The 15,067-nt window shown below is 34.9% G+C and overlaps 1 protein-coding gene across 2 annotated transcripts in view; it reads left to right on the top strand.

The window, feature by feature from the left end:
• The window catches only part of sema3d (sema domain, immunoglobulin domain (Ig), short basic domain, secreted, (semaphorin) 3D), a 193,395-nt gene that overhangs the window by 115,038 nt on the left and 63,290 nt on the right, over window positions 1-15,067 (top strand). Inside the window, exon 1 of one of the 2 annotated variants that reach the window (XM_006633618.3) lies at window positions 8,528-8,942. The exons of the other annotated variant lie outside the window; for it this stretch is intronic. The gene's annotated coding sequence lies outside the window, so the exon portion shown is untranslated. Of the gene's footprint in view, window positions 1-8,527; window positions 8,943-15,067 lie in introns of those variants that run through there. 2 annotated transcript variants of the gene reach the window in all.

Genomic DNA, 15,067 nt, shown 5'->3' on the forward strand with positions numbered 1-15,067 from the left:
AACAACTGCTGGATCGCAGGATTACTGAGCATTCAGCTGGCTCTGAGCTACAGATGCTGATTAAAGTAAGCCTGGGCCAAGAACACTTTAGCATCTGAGATAAACTAATAGTGTGATTCTTTAATCATTCAGACACTTTCCACTAATATTTTAAAGTAGAACACAAACTGTAAGTGTTCCCTTGATGGTACACACTGGCAAAATGCCTGCTTTTGTACCAGATAATTATACATGATTAATAAGATATCAAATTACTTGCAGATTTTATTGTAGTCTGTTTTTGTTTTGCTTTCTATAAACATTCCAGCACATAATAAATAGAATAGTTTATAGACAATTCAGATAACTGACTTTATTTCTACCTTTTCCTTGTAGAATCTGTGCAATACATTAGGTGCTATTGAGTGTACTGCATCTTTAAACAACACTGACTGGAACTAGACATTTGGTGTCATACTCTGAAAAAAAAAGAATTATTCAGTGTAATAGGATCCCTCAAAAGTTGCGCAAGAAAACAGAAACAACCAAAATCAGCATGCTGTAAATGTAAAAAGAGGTGGACACATCTGTTCCTGTGAGTGTGAGATCTCTCTTACATAGCACATAGTGCATAGAGGCCAATTCAGGTTATCATATAGCTAACTGCATAATTTCTATTTTAAAAACACTCTGATGTCCTAATGCCACGAATCTAAAATTCTGCAACCTCCCAAAGTCACAATATACTCCATGGTTATGTAAAATAATGTCTGTCCCAGTGCAATATAAAGTGCAGGGACCAATTCCACCAAAGTGACAAGTAGTGCCATAATACAATACACGAGGAAGCCTTAAGGGAAATTTGTGGCAATTTACACTACACAAAATTTGCTGTAATAGTAGCGGCATTATTGTGGTGAAAAAAAACAAACAAACCAAAATGAAACTATCAGTCATCTTAATATCATTACAATAAGAATTCTTCTTTCCAGCAGTATTCCAATTAGCCATATTCCAGTTTCACCTGTAACAAAACTCTATCGTGCCTGCTCCAAATGGTTTAAAATTTAAATGTAATATATCAAGGCATTATGAAATAAAATTACAATTTACAAAGTTAATTTAAAATTGCACATGCCAACTTGCAGTTCATCCTGCAACGGTTGGTTAATGTTTTCTTTGGAGAGCTATTATTTGAATTGTAAAATTTCACACTGTGCTTTAAAACTAAAGTTAATTTGAATCTGAAGTATTGATGCACATAGTGTCAACAATGACAGCAAATACCCATATTTTTACATGATATTTTCTCTGTGCAGGCAGTTTTCAATTACATTCTGCCATAATATGAAAGTTTGATTTTGAGGTTAAAAATCAGGGCTATGGTCCAAGGTATATTTTCCAAAAGTTAGAATGAATGTGTTACACGCTGGCCTTCACATTTTTGCAGTCCCAGTAATATAAGGACTGAATTATTTAGGAAAAAAAAGTAAAAGCCTGACAATTCTTTATGAAAGATATCATCTGTGAAATGCATCTGGTGTGTTGAACAGCAGAAAAGGCAATTTTCTATAACAAACTATTTTATCTGTTGTGAGCTTTTAACTCCACAGGGACATAGATCCAACAAAAAAAGGTTCCAGCTAAGGACTTCACTACTGGTATGTCACTGTGCAATGTGCATAAAAGCTTATTTGACAAAACATTATCACTAAACTGTCAAATACCACCCTGGAGACTGTTTTGTTGTTTTGTGTTTTCTTCAATTGACTGTGCTATTAACAGCAAGTCCCCTTGGTGCAGTTAGAATGTTACAATAAAGGAAATGGAAATGCTTTTTTTATTGAATTAATATTAGCTAATTTTGATTTCACTTTTTTGTTTTAAAAATATACTGCATGTTTGACTAGAAATTATGTCCTCATACTGATGCTTGGTGTGTACTAAATGGCACTATAAGGCCAGTTTCTATTTGTGCTGCAGTCCAGCTGTTTGCGCTTTGTGACACCAAACTGTAACCTTCAAGCCAACCGTCCACAAAGCATTGTAAGCTGGCTAAAGGTTAGAAGGTCTGAGGTTGTAGTAAAGGCACCACATCATTTCTTTTTGAAATCCAACACCTACTGACAGAAACTGAACCACATAAATTAGTATTAATAAAATTTGAAATCCCTGGCTTTGTTTTTATAAAATTGTCTAGAGCTTATTTCATTTTAAGTACTGAGAATTCAGCACTGTTGGACCTGAATATGCTTGATTTGTCAGGCCTGGTCATATACTGTATATCACATTGAGTGGTCCACTGATCACCTAAAGCTCAATGAGTCTTTATTTTCCTCTGTTCTTTGATTACTTCAGTACAAAGAATAAAAATACATGCATTATACATTGTACATTTGATACATTGTAATAAAAGAGATTTAAGATTATTTAAAAGATATCACACTGCAGTTTTAGTGATGTGTTATGAATTCATGACTGTTACAAACACTTGCTGGTGTATATATTGTCAGCTTTATTGAGCTACAGAATGAATTAGTTTTGTTTATGTGTACTGTATGTAGCAGAGCTAGTTCGGATACGGTGACGTCAGTGCCCTCACTGCGCGTAGCAGGGACCTCAGCTGCCTGGGCTGAGGGAGGTTTCCTTAAGCTCATGAGGCTGGTTCCCTGTTGTGTTACGCTGGAGACCCGGGTTCATGCCCCAGGTGCTGCGGGACGGAACGGGTAGCGGGGGGGCACAACCCCTCGCGGAAACACGACGATTACATTTGTGCTTTGACTCGGGCGGGAGTGTGGCGTGTCCTTCGCCAAGACGAAGTTCAACAGGGAAGGGTGTAGCGGAGCTAGTTCGGATACGGTGACGTCAGCGCCCTCACTGCACGTAGCAGGGACCTCAGCTGCTTGGGCTGAGGGAGGTCTCCTTTAGCTCACGCGGTTGGTTCCCTGTTGCGTTACACCGGAGACCCAGGTTCGCGCCCCAGGTGCTGCGGGACGGATTGGTCGGTGGAGGGCACGACACTGCCCGGAACCGCGACAGCCACATGTATATATTCAGCATGAGACAAAAGCTTTAAAGTAATTAGAAATCCTTAAAGGAAAAAATCTTTCCAACACTGAAAATACTGCACAGAATTTACTACAATTTAGTATAGAATGTATTCTGAAGCACTAAAAGGACAAATATCATAATAGAAATGTCAGATCTTTCATAGAAATGCTGTTTTCTTCTTCAATAACTGCCTTGCATAATCCATCATATATAGTAGTGACATTTTCATCCTAGTCTAAATTTCTGGTAAGACAATTTGTGTTAAGGTATTAGAAGTATTTAATCATTTTTGAGCAACACTTTTTAGTTCATTCGAAAGAATCTGGAAACTAGGGCAGCCATATTGTGTTTTGGTGGACAACCTGTTTCTTATCTACAGTATATAACTGCTTTCAAGATTATGTTTTAAGAGCAAACAGTAGCTATGAATTATGTTAATTTAAATTGTAGTTACAGCAGATCATTATACATATGCCAGCAGCCATATCACCCTGCAGCTCTCAACTGGTTACCCACTGAAGCTAAGCTGGGTTGAGCCTGGCCAGTACCTGGATAAGTCAAGATAAGTCAAGACTGCATAAAGAATATACACTCTTTGCTGTATTATACCAAAATTAATTTAGGTGCACTAAATTACCTTAATGATCCAAACAATTATTTGAGTGGTCTCTAAGACTAAGGAGCTTTCAAGTCAAGTATAAAGTAGTTCCAAAGCACAGTACAGGAGCAGGAAGCAAAAAAAAGTATTGAGGTCTGTGAATAGTACAGTCTACTAAATCCTTAAGAACAGATCACAGCCCATCACTCTAAACTGAGTAGCCGGGCAAAGAAGAAACCTGAAAGGGGTGCCCCTGTGAGGTCAATGGGAACTTTAAAAGAACAAAAGTTCAATGACTGATTTTGGAGAAAATATGAATCACAACAATATCCCAGTCAATCTATAAAGATGGCCTACTGTATATTGTGAAATGGAAAAGATTGTTTGTCAGAAATTTGTTACAAAGCATCTAAATGATCCTTCAAAAATGTGCAAAAGAGTGTTGTGGTCAGATGAGACCAAACTGGAGGTTTAGTAGTTTGAAAGTGTTATATTTGGTACTGACCCAACATACTACATCTCCCAGTCAAAACTATCCCTACAGTCACATATGGTGGTGGCTGCTTCATGCAATAAATGTGAAATAAAGAAAGTGAATGTCCTTGACTGGAGCCGTCAGTCTTGACTTGAAACCTATTAAGAATCTGTGGACAAACTTGAAAACTGATGTCTGCAAATGATCCCTGAGGAATTTGTGAGAGTTTTAGTAAATCTGCCAAGAAGAAAGAGCAGAAATACACAGTCAGTTTGCGAAGTTGGTAGAAACTTATCTCCAATGACTTATGGACGTAATTGCTGCCAAGCACGCTTTCACTAAATATTAAGTTTACAGTTCTGAATACTTATGAAATTAACATTTATCAGTTTGTTCTCATTATTTTTGATGATATTTACAGTAACTTCTTACCCTTAGAAAACTTCAGTTTAAGAATTCAGGTTTCTAATGAAATATAAAGTTAAAGAAATGTGTATGTAATATAATCTACAGTACTTTCACCAAACAAGCCATCGTAGAAAAAGTTTGAATTGTTTTGTAGGACACATTATACTGTATATTGGTAAACAAATAGTAGTTTTGTTAAGAAAAAGGAGCCCTGATTTGGTTTACAATCTTAGCATAATCACATGCTATACACCATACAATTTCAAATAATGTAATCCATGGTGTTTTTGTGCTTTATGCATTATAGACAATAGCTAATGTCAGAATCTCTTTTATAAAGTTATTTTTTTTCCACTTAAAATGCTTTTGCATAAAGGTCTTTTGTGTGTAGCACATGAGTCTAATATCCAACTAATATTTATTATATATTACAGGGATCAATTGAATTTTCTGAAAATCTATATTGTAATGGTAGTTAAATCTCTTTATCCTATAAAAAATAAAAGAATAAATGAATTGTGCTGAAATTTAAAGCTCAACAAAATTCCTTTCATTTATGTAATGGTATTCATCCCAGAGGACTTTATATATTGGAATTAACACACTTTATTCTGTATTGAAATATAGCACCCACCTGGTGACACATGGAAGCTATTTGGTACCAGATGACCCCTACACACACAGACGAGTTAGAGAAGCAAAAAATTACTTTGATAATTGAATTAAGGCTAAAATTTAGGTAAACTAAATTGAGTAAGCCCAAAGTGGAATTTAGCCAGAACACCTAGGTTAATACCCCTACACTTAGGAGCCTGATAAAACTAGAGTTTTTGAAAAATATTTTGTTGCCAAAACAGACTTAGACTTATTTGTTTAATAAACATGGCACATCTTCAATGAGCAGCCTCAGGTTGTTTTAGCCTCATCCTTACTCAACTATGTCCAAGATTTATAAAAATAAAATCTTTGACGTTTTAAACAAATACCATTATTACAATAATTTGTTAGCCAAATGTGAAAAACAGAAAGGTAGCCAAATTTGGCCTCATGTCCTTGACATCTACAGTACCAATGTTATAGTAATTTAATAACTTGTATCAAGGATTAGTTTTCTTTAATAAGGAAGTGTCTTTATCAATGTAATGAAAAGCAGAATTGACTTCATACAAATTAACAATTTCTATCTTAACAAAGATAGAGGTGAACCTGTCAGAAACTTTGCCTTTTGTGCTTTACTTTTTTTCAATGTATTTATTCACATTAACATAAATATTACATGACGGAACTCAGGGTTAACAAACAGAGGCCCCAATGGTTCCGAGTCAATTAAGTAAAAAATAAACAAGGTGAAAGAAAGTACTTTATAAAATTATTTTTTAAAAGTCAGGATGCAGTTTAAGAAATGAAAATAATAAATGGCAAATGAATTCCACCACTAACAAGAATATGAGAAAGCCCAAGATGGAGATAGAAAGTAATACTAATTCCATCCATTTTTTAATCGCTTCTTCCAATTCAGGAAAGCAGGGGAGCTGGAGCCTATCTGTGCAAGCAATGGATGGAGGGCAGGGTACACCCTGAATGGGATGCTAGTCCATCGCAAGGGAGACACAAACTCACATCAGGGCCAATTTTCCCAGAAGCCAATTGACCTACTGGTATGTTTTTGGACTATGGAAGGAAAACACAATTTCCCAGAGGTAACCCACACAAACACGTAGAGAACATACAAACTCCATGCAGATAACATGACATGTCTTGAATTGAAAACAGGGTCTTAGTGCTGTGAGACAGCATTGCTAACCACTGTGTCATGACACCGTGCAGTAATAATAAAATAAAAGCTCAAATAAAATATTTTTCAGCATTAACTCAACAGAAAAACAACAATAAAGGATGAAGTAAAATGTATCCAGGATAATAATGGGAAACATCTCAATCATGAAAGGGAAATGGCTAATGCATTTCACTCAAGTGTTTACAAGATAAAAATAATAATGTTCCAGGCTGAGAAAGGATAAAGCTCTAAATAATAGTACTGTCATAGAAGAAGCAGAATTTTTACAAGTATTAGAGGCATTTAACATAAACAGATCTCCAAGGGTTTGAGTGTATCCTATCAATTCTAGTTAAGGAAACAAGAGATGATATTCATAGGTCATTAACCAAACATTTTCCAATATTCAATCAAGACAGGGGTCATACTCAATCATTAGAATTTGCTAACACACTTCTCATCCACCAAAGGTTGCCAAAACTAAACCAGGCAATTATAGAATAAGTCTCACTTCTGTTGTGAGTGTGAGAGTATGGATGTGATAAGCAAAACTTAAATAGAGGATGAAGTATACAGGACTTGGATCCTGGGGGATAGCAGCTCTCATAACACAAGCAATAGGCATTGAATGTAATGTGTATCTTTGGATTGAAAGTACAGATAATCAGAGAATGCTCAACTTGTAACATGGATCTTTAAAACCACTGCTCTCCTTATTTTATATAAATAATCTACTCTGATACAGGTAATTCAAAACACCTGTTAAGCTTTTAATATGGTAAGTGCATTATACACATGCAGAGTATTTCATGCAACAAACAAAAACAATGCTTAAAAGACAGGAAATATTAAGTTTAAAGTTGATACAGAAAAAAAACAGGTGTGCTCCTAGGTAATAAAAAAGGGCAAATTGAATGCAAGATAGTTAAATGTATACAATACAAGTTAAATCAATAGATATTTATATTAAAACTGTAAAATGCACTAGTAAAAATCATTCAATATTCATTTAAAATATATTGTACTATTTTGGTGACAATATTACAAAAAATGATGTTTCTGCTTAATATCAGTTTATTTCAATCAGTTCAGAGAAAAGCACCCAGATACTTCGCGTGACAAAAAGGAATGTCCTACACTGTCAGGTTAAAAGAACTAAGCCCTTTAAGTTTGAAGTAGCTCAATAGCCATGAGGAAGCCTACAGTACTTCAAATCCGCAAATTCCTCAAAGTCAGTCCAACGGGATTCTTGAGAATGATCTGTGGAACCTACATAGAAATAGCATTTGAAACTGAGAACAGGAGGCGCCTGTTTTACAAAACAAAACTATCATGAATAATTGGATAACATCAATTATAATGCAGGTGTTTATTAAGTTCATTTTCAGCTATAGGAAATCCTGTTGAGTTGCTGTATATTTATAAAGCAATATAAGGCTGAACATTTTTTTTTTACCAGATTTTCTTTATATGACATGTATGGTAGCTATTTTCATTGGTATCCAATTAGGGGTGTGAGTGTTAATGTGTAAGTGCATTTTATTTTTAGCGCTGTGAAAGTATGCATTTTAAAATTAGATCACTGGGCTTCTTTTGGCAGTTTGCAGTTTACTTTTAAGAATTCTGCAGTTTAAAAACGTTTCATATTAAGACTATTGCCATCGGATCACAAATACCTGAAATGACTGTCTTAAAGCAAAGAAGAAATGGTTCAGTAACACGCAAGTAGACTAAAATCAATCCGAATCTGTACTGTGTAACGCAACGGGGGCTCAGGTGGGCGCCCTTGCCGCATCCATAAATCACATGCATGTTCATATAATTTTCTGCTATTTGTATCGGACAGTTATTTCCATTTAAATGTTTCCACAAGGGGGCCCCTTTTAACAACTGGGAAACCAGTTATTTTTTCAGAAAATTATTTTCCAATTATTACAATAATTATCTTTATTACCACATTTGCTCATTTCTTAGTTTAAGAAATATAGCGGTAAATTGCCGCTTTTAAGATGCCACACGTTAGATGCAGGATTTCGATTAATAATATATGACATGGGTTCAAATTCTCTAGAAACAATCTTTGAATTTGTAAAGCCTATGAGGTTTTAGAGAATTGAATTTAAGATTGTATTTAGTAAACTGACAAAAAGGCTTATTTTGAATTGTTTCGTTCTTGACGTCAGAGAAAGCAAAACAATTCAACAGCGGGTGAGAAAATGACCCCTGATTCTTAGTGTTGGCTCTTCTCTGTCTAGTTTGCATCTGACCACTCCCTGCCTGGAGAACTTGCACCGCTAATTGTAGGTTTGCGGATTCCCGGGACTGCTTGGAGTTTGTTGACACACAAGAAGGTTTAGACAGATCATCTCCCGTGAAAATTATCTAAAGACGCATTAAGAGAAGAATTAAAAAGGAAGAGCATTTTATTGTTTTGCTGTATGTTCTAAAAAAAGTCTTTGAAGCTGAGCTGCATTTTCCCCCACCGTATAAAAGTAACACCTTACAGTATATTCAAACCGTTTTGGAGCGCCCTCTGCACTATTTGCAGGGAGACTAGGTGGAGCATGAACACATGCGTCTACAAATCTCTTTATTTCCAAGTCGCTTGCAGGGAGGGAGACACCTTAACTGCTTGAAGACAAAGTAGAGCGCAGGTACGATGCTTACATTTACATGTTTTTTATGTAAGAATGAAACATAAATGATGTAATTTTAAGTAATCAATGTCACTTTTTCTGAGATATTGTGCATGTTTAAAAGCAATGCATTTTTTTCAGAGTTAACTATTATTGCTCGTTTACGCAACCCTAATTTATAGGTCTTGGGGAAAAAATGACATTTATTTTACAAGGGAGGACTGAAACTTATTATGACCAAATAACAACGTTTAAATCTTTAGAAAAACATTTATATCCAGGAACTCCAAAAAGTATTGGCATGCGTAATGGCAGTAGTATTGCTAGTAGTTAAAAAAGTACATGTTGTACAACAACCACATCTACACAATATATAGTTCAGTATCTTTTTTAAATATACTTGAACATTAACACTGTATTTTACACATTATCACAGACTTTCCAGATTAACACAGGAACAAATGAGAATTTATGGTGTCAGCAAAACAAGACCTGTCCAATTTAGTCGACCACAAGCTTTTAGTGCATCAATGAAATATACTTGGTGCAGTTAATCTGGAGGTTGCAAAGTGGTCTCCTGTGACGGATTAAAAATATTTACATATTAGTATAGCAGACAACTAACAGAAACAGTTCGTTGATTAAACTTATCTTGGTTGAAGTACACGTTCCTTGCTCAAAAAACGGTGTTTGACTATAGCACATGTATCTGACGATTAATGGTTTTAAGATACACCACATGTAAATAAAATCTCAGGACATGCAAAAAGACCTTCTTATAAGACGTATAAATTCTTAAAAATGAATGTAAAAATTATTGGTGTTATGTCAAAATATAAAGGGTTTTTGTTTTGTGGTTACTTTGTGGTCACTGCTACAAATATCATCATTTAATTAGTGGAACTGTATTTTCATGTTCTCTCTCTCATACTGTAAAGTATGTACTGTAATAAGATTCAAGACTCATGACAAGTCTTTTTAACATTTTCACTGGCATGCTTCTGATTTTGAAACAGGTGCCAAAAGAAATGACCTCATGAGATATCTGGAAGATCACATTTTGGGTCTCTTATCTCAGTTATTGTTCATGGTGGAGAAACATCACTGATGTTTCAACCAGTATTTGTAATGACTGCTGTTACAGTACCAATGCATCTGATTTTACAAAAAGGCACACATTAATGAGACATTTAGATACTGTATAACATATTTGAAGAAGCTTCAAAATCGGACATGTCTGTGAATGCTTAAGTGATGAATGTTTATTGAGTTGAGTTCTTTCTGAATCTGAATCACCTTCTGGTTTTGAGCAATAATAGAATGTGATGATATCAACAAATTCAACAGTATACCAGTTTAATATAGAAGTCTAATGAATTTTGAAGTGGCTGTGCAAGGAGATAGGATTATTGTATTCTCATTACATATTCCTTGACAACACTACAAGGATGGTTCATTTTAGTAATAGTAAAGATCACTTAGAATCACATGGCATGTTGGTTGGTCAGTTTGGTACCTATTTTCATTGGAAACAAGTAAATAATAGTCCTATGTAGAAAAAGTTTGGAATTAGATTTAAATGTTAAATGCATAAAGGGCAATGACATATACAGTATGTACATAAAGTTAAGTATTCATTTCTTTTAAGCATAGTGAAACAAGCTCTATTCCTGTTTTTTTTTTGGCATGTTTACGGCTACTTGACAGTATACATGTTTTATAGACTTTCCCTATACATTTTTCACACCCAAACTTTCATTGTTTTATTCTAATTGAATGCAAAACCCTAAAGAGGCTTTCGCTTTTGTGCCTGCATGTTTCTGTGTAATAGTGTTTTTGGGTTCAGAACATATTTCAGGTTTACTTATGATTGTCTTCAAAGACTGAAAGGATTAAAATATTTTTTTCAGTCAAATTCTTAGACCTTGGAATGTTGTTTTTTAGTTAATGGGCAAAATTCCAATTACTTTTTTTTCAAAATGACAGAAGAAAATAAATTGTGAGGTTAATTTGTGCTATGTATTTTTAAAAGCAAGTTAAATAAATATACCTGTATATACTTCATTATATAAAAGCTTTATAATGTAATTGCGAATTTCTTATGTTAAATATGGTAAGGGCTAAGTTGAACATAGAACAGAAGGGTTCCTTGTATCTTGCTTATATAAAAAGGGTGTGAATTGTTGTATTTGATTTAATTTTGCAAATTGCATTGTATAGTGTTCTATGTCCTCAGAACAATGCTGAGCACACAGAATGAGAAGGGAACTGCCAATGAGAATGGCTCTAGAATCAAAATAATCAAAGGTGTTTTGGCTAAAATTATAAAATTCAGGGAGTCTGACCTATAGCCAAAGACGTGTTTTTATTAAACTCTTGGCGTAACTTAACAGACATTTGAAGGTACCCTTTTTGAGTGCCATGATGGTTAAGTTGTTTTACCAACATAGCAAATCCATCATGATATAAAAGTAAAAATATTCCTCATGAATACTGTTGGACTTGGCCCTAATAGTACTGTACAATCAGTTTTATCGTGGTTTCTGTGGCAATTATATTTCATCATGGAATTAAAATAAATGAGCATGATACCAAAAGGGAAAGGTAGGAAACAAATATGATGTCTTGGAACATTTCCAATCAACCTGAAGCAATATTGCCCTTACTTAGCAAGATAGGGTTGGGCTAATTGGCAGACTTCTAAGGCACTTGCTCATCTGGACAATACATTCAAAACGTGAATGTGGAGACAGATGACCCTTTGCTGTTGAATGAGATGTATTTTAGTTTGTATAGCATGGCGCTGTCTACTTACACTCAACAAAAAGTGTGACAGTGTTTGAGTAAGAGTGTGCCAAGACTGGGTACTCTCCTGTATGTAATGAAAACTGTAATGTTTTCACTTTTATATAATATTTAAAAGAAATATGTGAGACATTCCACTGGAAGAAGTGGAGATTAATTTCACACTGAAAAGCAGAAGGAAAGGATAAAAGCATAATGTAATAGGTTTGCCTTCATCTGGTTTCCTCGTTGATGATTTTTTTCTTTCTACTTTTCATTGTGGAATTAATCTTTACTCATTCCTTTGAAGCTTACTCTCTGATGTGGATCCACTTTGCATCTCCAGACATTAGCATTAATTCATATAGAAAAAGAATGCTCACTGTGGTTAAGGTAAATGGAATAATATTAGGAGCCTGGGAGGTCTGCGTTATACTTGGTAAGGTGTCCTTTGTCATTTGATAGTGAAATGAAAAACTCCCTAATCACTGTACAATTATCTTCAAATATATTTTATTCATATTGTTATTACTGACTTGTGAAAGTTTATTGTAAGTACACTGACTTTTATTTGTAATCCAATCATTAAAATTAGTGGAGTTCTTTTGTATTTTGTGTTATTATAATATGGTTAACATGGCTGGGAACAAATAATGTTGCACAGTTAAGAAATGCTGTTTTAATCCTGCAACATGTTTTATGAATGATTTTTTAAAAATTGTTATATACTATATAAACCAACAGATCAAAACATTAAGAGAAAAGATTATAGATTAATGGAAGGAGCTTATCTGGAACATATTTTGTGTAAATTGGAAAAAAAAAAGTCCCTGCAATTTAGCTTTACGCCGATCAATAACTAGAAAATCTACAAATGAATAAATGGATATAGTCTCCACACAAGATAGATGTTCTGGCTTCAGTAAAACCTACCGGTAAAAGACATGCATTTACAAAGTTACAAAAAAGTTTAAATTAAAGGCTGAGAATGAATAAGTAAGAAAACAGTTGGTGTGGAGTGAGATTATGAAATTCTATTGCATGAAGTGTAAAGAAAACGATTAACGTTTTTCAGATGTTCAATTTGTTTGCTATAAGGCCTAATCGAAAACAGACAGCAGAAGAACAAAACAGAAGAACCTATAGTCTCATTGGTTTAATTAACTGAAGCTGCAAGATCCAAAGTCCCATAGAGCCTTACCTTAAGTAAAATAAAAAATATTTTGACTTTAGTACTGCAAGGCCTCCATTACCTTTGGGGTGCTATACAGTTGTCAGCCTACTCCCTAGACTGCCTGCCCCTCCAAATAAAACCAGTTATGACAAGTTAATCTGATTTAAATATTTTGGTGGTATCATAGAATTTAATGCATTAATACAGGAAAATATACAATAAAGGTTGTACTTTGTGGGGTGGCTTAGTGGTACAATAGTTAGCATTGCTGCCTCACGGCACTGAGGCCCTGGGTCCAATTCCAGATTGGGGTGCTATCTGTGTGGAGTTTTTATTATCTTTTTGTGTGGGTTTCCACCGGGTGCTCATACTGGTACGTTAATTGGCTTCTGGGAAAATTGTCCAACACATATTTTACCTAGTGTCCATTGCTTGCTGGAATAGGCTCCAACTAGAGGTCTGCACAGGCATGAAATTGAAGCCCAAACCCGGCCTGTACCTGAGACCTGACCTGACTGAGCCCAAATGGTACTGTCATATTTGTAACCCGAAACCGACCCAAACCCAAAATCGGTCGGTTTTGGGTTACAAATATGGCAGTACATTTTGGTACTTTTCCTCTCAGAGCGAGTAGACACAAAGGCACACATGGAGACGGATTCTCAAAGACGCGGTTTTACAATGCAAGCAAACGAGTGCATAAAATGAGTTACGAATTTCTTCTGATACAAAATAAATTTAAAACATAAAATAATAATTCATTTTCACTTATTAGAAAATAAACCCGAACCTGGCCCAAGCCCGAAGTTGTATGTGGAAAAAACCGGGCCCCGTTTGGCTCGGGTTGTGTAGCAGACCTCTAGCTCCAAATCCCCTGCAACCCTGAATTGGATGAAGCAGTGATAAAATGAACGGATGGTTGTACTATTTAGCGTGGCCTTTAACAAAGGCCATCAATCAAATCTACTTTGATTTTGATAAAAATGTCAAGTACATTCTCCTGATGAATTTACTAGTAGTGGGGGAAATGTTTAATGGCTAAATACATACATAAAAAGGAATATGACTGAAAAGAGATATTGTAGGTACAACTAGCTACTATCAGTGGAATTCCAAGGTATACAAAGTGACTGTAATAAATTTAAAACCATCTAATCTAAAATATTCAGGCTTGAACTAGATATATCAGAAATAATTAACAGTTTAATCAGCATAAAGTGAAATGTAATGTTTAGGCTAGGCCATGCACCACGAAGTGTTTGTCTCTCACTTGCTCATTTGTAACACATGAATGGATAGGCAGACCCTTTAGCTAAACCTTTCCTAGAATATCTGATTTATATGACAGAAATTGTAAATTTAAGTTTTGGAGTGATATTTGGCTCAGTGAATGAAAGACTCAAGAACAGTGGATGAATTAGATTGTTCTGTCATTTTGCAGTGCCTGAATAACCTTACTTTTAACCCAGATTTATTCATTGTCTTCAGAAACATCCATCCAACTTTGTAAACTGTGCATTTTAATACGTGTTCTGTGAAGTATATTTCTGGCTGATGCAAAAGACATAATTGTGTAGGATTTTAAACTATTTGTGTTGTCAAAACAAGGCTTAGTAAAAGGAAATGTTAAAAACAACTTGTTTTGAAAATATGTAGATATAAGAAATGGATTTAACAAAATGTGTTTCATGCACCTTTAATGTTCAGAATTTGCTAGGATTCCACATTTTCAGACATGCTTTGACAAAGAATCTAAAAATTCCTTTGAATAATGGTCCTTTCACTACAAAGAATTTCAACTAAAATAAAGTTCTGGAATTGCTCCAGACTTTAACAGGTAAGTAATTACAGCTCAATAGAATGGCTTTTCCTAAAAAATGTCATGTAATAATTATACCATTAAACGTTGATTCCATTTGAGTAAACCAGAGTAGTCAAGTTGATATTTTTCCAACCACATGTAAATCCCTTTTGGCCGACTTTCCTGCTAAAATTATCCGTCTGTTCTAAGTCGTGCAGTATTTTGCAGTTTGCCTGGCATTTTCTTTTTCCCTCGCTTTTGTCGTGCTACTCTGTTGTTCCTTGTTATACTCATCTGAATTCAGAGCCCAAGTCCTTGTTCTGGATAACAGAACCTGCTAAGTAAATACTAGTTCTTACAACTACTTTGTGATCTCTGCTGTTT

The sequence above is a fragment of the Lepisosteus oculatus genome, chromosome 7, assembly GCF_040954835.1.
Source record: "Lepisosteus oculatus isolate fLepOcu1 chromosome 7, fLepOcu1.hap2, whole genome shotgun sequence".
In the NCBI taxonomy this organism is placed as follows: domain Eukaryota; kingdom Metazoa; phylum Chordata; class Actinopteri; order Semionotiformes; family Lepisosteidae; genus Lepisosteus; species Lepisosteus oculatus.